The sequence below is a fragment of the Syngnathus scovelli genome, chromosome 5, assembly GCF_024217435.2.
Source record: "Syngnathus scovelli strain Florida chromosome 5, RoL_Ssco_1.2, whole genome shotgun sequence".
NCBI classification, from domain to species: domain Eukaryota; kingdom Metazoa; phylum Chordata; class Actinopteri; order Syngnathiformes; family Syngnathidae; genus Syngnathus; species Syngnathus scovelli.
Window position 1 is genome coordinate 16,079,133 of NC_090851.1, and position 9,890 is coordinate 16,089,022.

Genomic DNA, 9,890 nt, shown 5'->3' on the forward strand with positions numbered 1-9,890 from the left:
ACATGCTTTGTCCAACACTACTACACTAAAAACACTAAACATTTGTGATATCATGTTTTGCTTCTGAAATCAAACTACAAGGTTCAATCTTCATTCATCCGCATTTCATGAAATTACCGGTGCCTTGGTTTTATTAAGTAGTTCATAGAAGTTGAAGCACAATTTCTAAATTTAGAACTCAAGTAGCAAATGTAATGTTATACACACTGTGATTGGCTGTAAAATATTCTTTCTCTGCTCAGCTTCTCTTCATCCAAAGTTTGCATTTTCATCTAAATATGTCTGTTTTTTGCAATAAAGTCTAATAAAAATACAATAATAACTAATAATAAAATTTAAAAAAAAATCCCTCAGCAAAGCTAAAATTGATGTCGACTTGAGTCGCTGTTTTGATGACTTGTGATTTGACTCGACAAAAAATGAAAAAACTTGAGACTCGACTTGGACTTGGAAGTTAAAGACTCGGGACTTGACTTGAGACACGATGACTTGAATGACTTCAGTGTTATTTAGTTTATGTTTTCAGTTTGAATATAAAATTAATAATACATTTTAAAAAAATAATATCGGTCGTGCCCTCTCTACCTACCGAACGTGTTTATTGGAGAATCACGCCCCTTTATATCAGACATGCGCAAACATGTCAGCGGGAGCGGTACCGCGAGTCATCACCTTCGGCTATCGCAATTACTTTTATGACGGCAAAAGACAGACAGCACAGTGCGAGATATGCAACAAAAACATTTCGAACAGCCAGACGACAACTTCAAACTTTGTCCGTCATTTGAAGAGACATTCTGCCAAGTAAGTGCTTTTCATTTATCTAAATAGGTGTGTATATATATAGCTTTAATGCAATGAATATGCTGATGAAACTGATATCTTGTCTTTTCACTACTAAGATCAGATTCTGTGAGTAAAATTGCAATAATAAGGTGGCTTGACTTGGACTTGACTTGACCTATTTAAGGACTTGACTTGACTTGCCCAAGAATAAAATGACTTGGGACTTACTTGAGACTTGAAGGTTAAGGCTTGAGACTTACTTGAGACTTGCACATGTGTGACTTGGTCCCATCTCTGCTCTGTGGTGAGAAATATGTGCAAATATAAGCAAATAACACGCTGACATTATTCATATTATTCATTCTCTTCCTCATGACTGACGTCGCCGTTAACAAGTTCCGGTGTTAGCATGTGCTAAATTGCTAATGTAGCCATTGTCTTAGTTTGTCTAGAATACTTAATATACTTACCATACTGTAATACTGTGGCAGAAGTAAGAAAAACATCTTTATTCTCTGACTGACTGCCAACAAGTCTGACAAAACACACAAGTGAACAAAGGAACAAAGACAAGATGATGTAACAAAGAACATCCGTTAAACCCACTCCTGATTGCAGGTGTTGGATTTTGTCCACAATTTAGGGAGCGCGTTATCTGCGCCTCACGGCAAAAGCCATTGCCAATCACCTGTTATCCAATTTACTCACTGCGTGCTCGTTTGGTTTCTTCCGATTTAGGAAAATGCTAAGACACTGAAGCACAAATTAGACTTACACAGGTTGGTTGAGTTCAATCACAATTCTTGTTCAGACAGCTCTGTTTTCAGGAAAGTACAATACAGCGCTGGGCCCTTCAAGAGCGGAAACTCTCCATTCAGAAAAGGCAATGTTCAAGGTTTTTTGATCAGCTTATATTAAGTTGCTGATTGTGGGCCGAGATTGATGGGTGATGAGTCTTTGGGGTGGGGCAAGTTCGCCATGGGAGTGGGTGCTGGTTATGGGCGATTCGGTGTGTGTGGGGGCTGTTGTCTTCCATCCCGTCTTCCGGCCTTGGCGATCATCTTTGGCCGAGTCCTTGGCTGGCTCCCTCTGGCACCTGCTGGTTTTATCTCCATGTGACCTTCCTGTGAACATTCTTCTCCAATCTTGGACATACACTGTCGTACCTCATTCTTTCAATTTTGTCATCTTGTATAAAATTATGTTAGCTTTTGGCTGTGACATCATTGCTGTTCTTTTGATACTTCATGTCTTTGCTTATTCTTAGTTTAATCATGCTTCCAACCGTATCTTTTCTTTGTTAGGCAAAATATTTCCCTCTGTGCAGAGCGTTCGGTAGTAATCAAAAACTGGCGTCTAGCATTAGTCAAAACATAAGATACAATCAAGTACTGAACGGTCAAGACGACTCTGGCCGTGCCCATGATTTAGAGAAAAAACATCAGGCATGCATTAGACAGTTCCTTAAGGGTCATTAAGCTATTTAGGCAATATATCAAAAGTCATTTGTTATTTCAAAGTGCTCAGAAATATATATCAGATCATAAAGTTATAAAAACCTTTCTCATCACCACTTATCAAAAATGTCTAGTTATGTCTTCTTTATTGATTTGGTGTGTAGGTATAATTATATGCTTAAAATGTTTCTTTTATTTATTTTATATGTGAATATACTTGTCTGCTTATGTACTTCATTCAATGAGGTTTGAGCATATCTGTTTTTGTAGCTAGGCAGGACTTTTTGTATTTCAACCTCATTCCTTCACAGGTTTTACACATACAAGAATGGGGTGGTGTCATGGAGTGAGTGGAGCAGGGTGACCAAATGCAGCTTGGACCAGGGTGTATAGAAGGGAAGGGGTAAGATGAAGAAAGGAACAGGCGGAAAGAGGCTCACGGACAGCGAGCTGGAAACGGAATTCCCCTCGGACCAAGAACAGACTAGGGAGAGGTTCTGACCGTGAGCCTCCACATGAGACCTGGGGAAACAGATGAAGACGCAACAGGCGCGGACACAAACGGGAAAAAACAGTAGACACCGATAGAGAGGAAACACACGGACATGATTTAAATAAATGAGGGAGCAGGTTACAGTCATTACGGTAATGAAGGGGTGTGGCTGAGGGAAGTTGCTGGCTGAGCGTCCCCTGGCACGGCACGAGACAGGTGGAGCTCATCCAATTGCAACACATTTGGGAACATGCTTTTCTTTTGGCTGTACTAGATTAAAGGGTAACTCGACATCCACTGGAGTAGGTGGGAGTGGCGGTGTCACTGGAAGAGTGTGCACAAGGAGTAGTCGCTCTACAGTGTAGAGCGCACGGCACATACGCACACACAGCACAGAGCAGGCGACAAAAAGTGCAGTGGGACACCATGGAAAAATATTGAACAGAGTTGAAAAGAACGGCGGAGAGAGACGGAGATAAGAGAATTGAGAGTCACACGAAAGCTAAGAAGACAAGGAAATATAACGAAGCGTACGTAGCGCTCGGCTTCAGTGCGACTACGATGGGAGACGAGGAAAGACCGGTGTGTTTACTGTGCCTTACAATGTTGGCAGCGGACAGTATGAAGCCAAATAAATTAAGGCGGCACTTATAAAGTCATTGCACCCCAATCACGCTGATAAGATGCTTGAGGTTTTTCAGTGAAAACTGGCTGAATATTGCCAACAATCATCCACTCATTTTTGGCTTGGGAACTGGCCTGAATACTACTGACTACTGACTTTGCTCTGTGACAATACAGCGGGTAATGTCCACAGAGTGTTCTTGTGTGTTTGAGTGTGTGAGTGTATGTGTGTACGTCTGTCAGGCCAGCTTTGGTATGGGTGAGTGTATGTATATGTCCATGGTCTTAAGTGTGTGTCTTTGTTGCTGGATCTCAGTAAATCTCACTCGTTACCCTGTGCATGGGATTTAATAAAATGGACAGTGAAGTAGACGAGGTGATAAATTGCATTGACTATCATAGAAATATAAGTTGCAATCAGTATATTCCTGAGCAATTAAAACAATTAACAAATATAAATAACTGCTCTTTTTTGCACTTAAACATCAGGAGCTTGAAAAAACATCATGATGATTTAGTTACTCTACTTACAAACACAGGCTGCAGCTTTGATGCAATTGGCTGCAGTGAAACTTGGCTGCATGACAAGTGTTAGGGTTTTCAGGTTAGTTTGATCCTATGATTATGTTGGAATGTAACCTGTAATAATTAAACTCGCCTGTCCTGTCTTAACAAAAGTAGTAGAACAAAGTGCTAAGATCTTTTGAACTGATTGACTAGCTGCAGAGGCAGCAATCAAAGTTGTTTTGTTCACACAACATCGTGAAGGACCCCCTGCTGTGCTTTGATCAGCCAGGGGCTTCGGCCATTTGTCTACTCTGACCCCCACTCACATATTATCAGAAAGCGGAAGAGTAATCATTTTGCCGATTTGACAAACGAATCACAGGGTGATTGCAAGAAATCTTGGAGAGTACTGAACAAGGTCTTAAACAGAAGCCAAAAAACTGCTGTATTCCCTGACCATGATAATAATACAGGCAACACCACCAGAAACAACAGTCTTGCCGACGAATTCAATAACTACTTTGTCTCCATTGGTGGCAACATATCCAGTAAAATCAGTCAGCCTCAGGAAGCTTCGTTTAAAGACTACCTATCAGGGCTCTTTCTTCCTGAATCCAACTAACTGCGATGAAGTGCATAAAATAATCATGAATATGAAGAATTCAAACTCAGCTGGAACAGATGGTATCTCAAGTAAAATCCTGAAAAGCATCTCCAATGTAATAACTGCACCTCTTACACATTGCATCAATCTGTCTCTACTCTCTGGAGTAGTGCCACAAATGGCAAAAATAGCGCGTATTATACCGGTCTTTAAATCGGGAGATAAAAACGATATTAGCAACTACAGACCAATATCAATCTTGCCTACTCTAAGAGTAGTTTACAACAAACCTAACAGTTATCTAAACAAACTAAACATCATTGCCCCATCCCAGTATGGATTCAGAAAGGAAAACACTACATATATGGCACTACTTGACTTGACTGATAATATCTACGAGGCAATTGATAAAGGCGAATATGGTATTGGGATTTTTCTGGACTTGTCTAAAGCTTTTGATACCATTATGATTGACATTCTTGTAAATAAATTACACCACTATGGTATTAGTGGCCTGGCATTAGCCTGGTTCCGCAGCTACCTACTTGGAAGATATCAATATGTTTCTATTAACAACCATAAATCTTCACACAAACCCATCAATTATGGAGTTCCCCAAGGGTCCATCTTAGGGCCGCTCCTCTTCATCTTGTACATAAATGACATTGTTAATACTTCATCCATACTACATAAAGTGTTATTTGCTGATGATACAAACTTGTTTCTTTCCCACAAAAATCCAAATACACTTGAACAAATTGTAAATAGTGAGTTAGCAAAAATAAACACATGGTTTAAATGCAACAAACTCTCCCTAAATGTCAATAAAACAAGCCACATCATGTTCCGCTCCCATAAAAAAAAGGACATTGTACAAATTTGCATAAAAATCAATGGACAAAACATTGAAAGCTCTACAAAATTCCTGGGTATCCATATTGACGAGTTCTTAAACTTTAAAAGACATATTGATGATCTCACAATCAAACTGTCTAAAAATGCTGCTTTGTTCTTCAAATTGAGACATTATCTCCCACTAACTGCACTTCTTATTCTGTACAAATCCTTATTTGAACCTCATTTAAAATTTTGCAATATTATATGGTGTAACACATTTCCAACCCATTTTAAAAAGCTTGAGATACTTCAGAAAAAGGTCATACGTGCCATAACATGGTCTGAGTTTAACGCCCCTACTAAAACAATCTTCCACCGACACAATCTTCTGAGGCTTGTTGAACACAACTATTTCCAGAATGCTTGCGTCATGTATCAGAGTATCCATAAACGAAACCATAAACTCTGTCAACTCATTCCAACCTGTACTCCCAGCCACACCCACACCACCAGGAATAGCAATCTAATCATTGGGAAAAAACGTAAACTAAAATCTACAAGCTTTACCATTGTGTGCAGAGGGCCACAGATTTTGAATGAGCTTGACGAAACACTAAAAATGTTGCAATCCATATTGTCATGTAACATGGGGGTAGAGATGGTGCAAATGGTAGAATATGGATTGTTCACAGGAATAAATTGGCAGAGCTGAAATTCCAAATTTGTCCAAAAGATGGCGCCAGACCAAAACGTGAGACCAAAAGAGGGGCCAGAATAGGCTAAACCGGTTAAAAAAGATATAAAAGAGGAACACGGTGTCAGAGTGTGAGTCACGCATGGAAGCACAAATGTGATTTTTATTTTTTTTTATTTCCTTGCTTGGCTAAAAATGCATTCTGTAACCGCTTTAAGCAATATTATTTGTCAATTCGATCAAGAGACCCGTCACTATGAGAATAGGGGCGTGACATAAATTGTTTGGAGAAGCACAAATGTGATTTTTATTTTTTTATTTCTTTGCTTGGCTAAAAATGTATTCTGTAACCGCTTTAAGCAATATTATTTGTCAATTCGATCAAGAGACCCGTCACTGAGAATAGTGGCGTGACATAAATTGTTTAGAAAAGTAGGTCAAGGGTTTGGATTTTTATTTTAGAGTTAATTGAAGCGTAACTTTAAAAAGTTATTTTCATGTAACAGAAAGAGAAGAAAAGGGGAAGTGAAAGGTTTTACCACTAGCTGTGCATTTGGTGGAAACTACTGCGTGGTCAGGGCGGAAACAGCTGCTGAAGGCCACAGATAACCAAGCGTGGGGAAACTGGCCAGTTCCCTCTATGGGCGTGGGAAAACTGGCCAGTTCCCTCTATAGGCGTGAGAAAGCTGGCCAGTCCCTTCTATAGGTGTGGGAAAACTGGGCAGTCTTACCCTATAGGGAGAGTACAGGAGAAAAGAAAGGGGAGGGGGGGGGGGAGAGGTCTATAAAAGGTCCTGCAGGAGCAGCTTCAGGGCTTTTTTCCCCCAAAAGAGCGCTCATACGTGAAGAGGCCCGGAGGAGTTTCAAGATTTTTTTTCCAAAGTCCCAAAGATCTTTGTGTGAGACGCAGGATCGCTGGACTGAAATTAACTTGGATTTACTCCCAAAAATTGGACTGGACAACTTTATAGGAGAAATAGGTGAAGATGACCGTTTTTATGTATTTTAGCGAGAGGGGGGAATAGTCATCGGGCCGCCGGCTTCCTCGTGGCCAGCCTGTTTCTCTAATTTGGATTTTAGAAGCAAAATCGAACTGATCACTCGACTTTGCTTCCACCAAAAATAGCACGCAGCTGGTATTTACCTCTTCCCCGAAGAGATGGGCGGAGCTGTCAACTGATCACCACCTGGTGGTGGGTTGGCTCCGATGGTGGGGGAAGATGCTGGTCCAACCTGGCAGACCCAAACGCTCTGTGAGGGTCTGCTGGGAACGTCTGGCAGAATCCCCTGTCAAGAAGAGCTTCAACTCTCACCTCTGGCAGAGCTTTTCCCACGTCCCGGGGAGGCGGGGGACATTGAGTCTGAGTGGACCATGTTCCGCGCTTCCATTGTTGACGCGGCCGACCGGAGCTGTGGCCGTAAGGTCGTTGGTGCCTGTCATGGCGGCAATCCCCAAACCCGCTGGTGGACGATGGCGGTAAGGGATGCCAGCCCTCGTAAAGCTGAGGCAGAAAGGGTTCCGTTCTGCCCTACCGTCAATTCATCTGGCGAATGTCCGCTCCCTGGCGAACAAGATAGACGAACTGCTGCTCCTCACTTCAAGGAACACGGACTTCAGCAGATCCGCCGCGCTGTGTTTTGTTGAAACGTGGCTTAGCGAACGAACCCTCCACCACACCGTGGAGTCAGCTGGGTTTCGGCTAACGCGTGCAGATCGCAGCGCGGAGCTCTCCGGAAAATCAAAGGGAGGTGGTCTCTGTTTCTACATTAATGAACGTTGGTGTACTGATGTCACGGTGTTGAAAGAGTTTTGCAGCCCTCTCCTAGAAACACTTTTCATAAACTGCCGGCCGTTCTATTCACCACGGGAGTTCTCCTCGATCGTCATGGCGGCTGTTTGCATTCCACCACACGCACGTGTGAGTGAAGCCACGCAGATGCTGGCTGACCAGGTGACAGACATGGAGAAACTTCTACCAAATTCACTAATCATTGTTCTGGGTGATCTTAACAGGGCGAACCTCGCACACGAACTCCCCAGATACAGACAGCACATAACGTGTCCCACCAGAGGGACACTGGACCACTGCTACACCGTAATTAAGGATGCATACAACTCTGTGGCTCGTGCAGCTTTAGGACTCTCGGACCACTGTCTAGTTCATCTGATCCCGGCCTACAGGCAGAAACTAAAAACTTCTAACCCTGTGGTGAGGACTGTGAGGAAGTGGACAGTGGAGTCAAGGCAGGATCTCCAAGCCTGCTTTGACTGCACCGGTTGGAGAGTTTTTGAAGCTGCAACTTCAGACCTGCATGAACTCACTGACACTGTCACATCATACATCAGTTTTTGTGAGGATCTGTGTGTGCAGACTAAGACCTACCGCACGTACAACAACGACAAACTTTGGTTAGCCAGGAGGTGTTACAGGGAGAGCCTGGAGAGACACCTCTCTGCCAATCCTGATCCCTCAACAGTGTGGAAAGGTCTGCAGAGCATCACGGGCTTCAAGAAACGAACCCCCCACCCCCCCGTCCTGTGGAAAGCCTAAGGCTTACTAACTAGCTAAACAGGTTCTACTGGAGGTTTGATCGGTCCTCCCACACAACGGGACCTCCTGCAGCACAATTTACATACTCACCTCCCCCCACAACTGCTCTGTCCACACCTCCATCACCGTTGTCACCGACTCTCTCTCTCGCAGAGGCCGTGCCCACACTCCAGATCCGCGAGGAGGAAGTGCGCCAGATGTTCCGGAGACAAAAGATCAGGAAGGCACCAGGCCCAGACGGCGTGTCACCTTCCTGCTTGAAAGTCTACGCTGAGCAGCTGGCGCCCACCTTTGCACGGATCTTCAACTGTTCCCTGGAGCTGTGTGAGGTGCCCTCATGCTTCAAGAGCTCCACCATCGTTCCAGTGGCCAAGAAGCCCGCCATCACAGGTTTGAATGACTATAAACATTCGTGAATGACAGGCTGCAGTCTGTTTGAACTACTACCCCCGGACGCCGTCATAGAGCTCTGTATGCCAAAACCAGCAGACACAGAGACAGCTTCTTCCCCCAGGCTGTTGCTCTGATGAACTCACACCACTCTTAGAGTCTCAGAGTCATTACTGTGGAATAACATCCTGCTCTCCACACCTTTTTTGAATTGTCTACACTGTTTGTACTATGTGTCTTCTCGGCATCCATTGCAGTCTGGTCATCCTAGAAGAGGGACCCTCCCATCAGTGGTCTCTTCTCAAGGTTTCTCATTTCCCCTAGCTGGAGTTTTGAGTTTTTCCTTTCCCTCTTGAGAGTTTAAGATCAGGGGATGTTTGAGAATATTTGCCATTTTTCACATCATGAATGTTGTTAGTCACCTAAATGTTGAACAGAGGCTGTTATTTACCGAAATCAAATTCCTTGTTTGGCACGCTCAAACATGGCGAATAAAAACTCTTGAATCTTGAATTTATTATTTTATTGTATTTTTTCCAGCATAAAATGGCAGTTGGTCAAGAATATTTATAGTTTAAATAATTATAATTTATTTTTAATTTCAGGCAAAGTGATGCACATTGAATCAGTTCTGAGTTAGACTAAAAAACAATGTTATTAATAGTTATTCTTTATTGTAAGTTGGTCTTTCTTTTTTATTTATGTTTTGTTGTCTTTAATGTTAATAACATGGGAAAGTACACACCCCTGAGGGGCTCCTCCGCTGATAATTCTTGTGTCCCAGACAGTCTTTCCCAGCAGCACGTGTTTCTTCTGGTCCATCAGGTACGTATGTGATCCACCTTCAGTGTCTCTTCTCCACCTGCACCCTGGTTGGTGAAAATCCCTGGTGCACATTGCCCACAGTCACACTTCCACTGACGCACATTGCTCACAGCCACACCCC